Source organism: Lactuca sativa, chromosome 9 (assembly GCF_002870075.4).
Source record: "Lactuca sativa cultivar Salinas chromosome 9, Lsat_Salinas_v11, whole genome shotgun sequence".
Classification (NCBI taxonomy): Eukaryota; Viridiplantae; Streptophyta; class Magnoliopsida; order Asterales; family Asteraceae; genus Lactuca; species Lactuca sativa.
Window position 1 is genome coordinate 210,946,367 of NC_056631.2, and position 2,094 is coordinate 210,948,460.

Consider the following 2,094-nt stretch of genomic DNA (forward strand, 5'->3'; position numbering starts at 1 on the left):
TCGAGTTCAGAATCGACTTAGTTCCAGGAGCTACCCCAGTAGCGAAGTCGCCTTACCGTCTCGCACCAGCAGAGATGTAGGAACTTTCCAGTCAACTTAATGAACTCCTTCAAAAAGGATTCATAAGACCAAGTTTCTCACCTTGGGGAGCACCGGTCTTGTTTGTAAAGAAGAAAGACGGATCGTTCCGTATGTGCATCGACTACAGAGAGCTGAACAAACTTACTATCAAGAACCGTTATCCTCTACCCCGTATTGACGACCTATTCGATCAACTTCAAGGAGCGAACTACTTCTCAAAGATAGATCTACGATCCGGATATCACCAATTACGAGTTCTGGAGGGGGACATTCCAAAGACAGCTTTCCGAACTCGTTATGGACACTACGAATTTGTAGTGATGCCGTTCGGATTAACCAATGCACCAGCAGTATTTATGGACCTAATGAATAGGGTATGTCGTCCTTACTTGGATCAGTTCGTCATCGTCTTTATCGATGATATACTTATCTACTCCCGAAGTGAGGAAGAGCATAGTCAGCACCTACGAAAAGTCCTAGAAACACTGCGAACGGAGAAACTCTATGCGAAGTTCTCTAAATGCGAATTTTGGATTCGAAGAGTCGAATTTTTAGGCCACGTTGTTAGCGAGAAAGGTATACACGTGGACCCCTCCGAAATTAAGGCCATTGAGAACTGGTCGGCACCAAAGACACCTACAGAAATTCGTCAATTTCTAGGTCTAGCTGGCTACTATCGCAGATTCATAAAGAACTTTTCGAGCATTGCGAAACCTCTTACTACGTTAACCCAGAAAGGCGTGGCCTTTGACTGGGAAGCGAAACAAGAGAAGGCATTCCAGACACTAAAGCAGGCCTTGTGCACCGCACCGATACTATCCCTCCCCGAAGGGATAGAAGACTTCGTAGTGTATTGCGATGCGTCAAATCAAGGACTTGGTTGTGTTCTTATGCAGAGAGGGAAGGTTATCGCTTATGCCTCCCGACAGCTTAAGACACACGAAGTGAACTATACGACACACGATCTCGAGTTAGGAGCAGTGGTATTTGCTCTGAAGATCTGGAGGCACTACTTATACGGAACAAAGAGTACTATTTTCACCGATCACAAGAGCCTTCAACACATTTTCGATCAAAAGGAACTCAACATGCGACAACGAGGATGGGTTGAGTTACTAAATGACTACGAATGCGAAATTCGTTATCATCCTGGCAAGGCCAACGTAGTAGTTGATGCCCTCAGTCGAAAGGAATACACTGGTCGGAGGGTCAAATCTCTGACCATGACTATCCATTCCCACTTATCCACACAAATTAAGGAGGCACAAATGGAAGCTTTGCAACCTGAAAATGTGGCGGGTGAATCCTTGCGTGGAATGGAAAAGAATCTTGAAGTCAAGGGTGGCGGAGCCTACTATCTCATGGACCAAATCTGGACCCCGAAACATGGTGGTTTCAGAAACGTAGTCATGACCGAAGCTCACAACTCAAGATATTCCGTTCACCCGGGTTCAGATAAAATGTATCTGGATCTTAAGAAACTGTACTGGTGGCCTAACATGAAAGCAGAAATTGCTACCTTCGTAAGTAAATGTCTTACTTGCGCTAAGGTTAAGGTCGAGTATCAGAAACCGTCAGGATTACTACAACAACCAGAGATACCAGAATGGAAATGGGAGTGGATTACTATGGACTTCATAACCAAGTTACCCAAGTCGACAAGTGGACTCGATACCATATGGGTCATTTTCGACAGATTGACCAAATCCGCGCATTTCCTACCCATCAAGGAGACTGACAAAATGGAGAAGCTTACAAGAACTTACTTAAGGGAAGTAGTGCGACTGCATGGTGTTCCAATATCCATTATCTCCGATAGAGATAGTAGATTCACTTCAAGATTCTGGCAGTCACTACAAAGTTCCCTGGGGACTAGGCTAGACATGAGTACAGCCTACCACCCACAAACAGACGGACAAAGTGAGAGAACAATACAAACTTTAGAAGATATGTTGAGAGCCTGTGTGATTGACTTTGGAAAGGCATGGGACATCCATTTACCCCTTTTCGAAT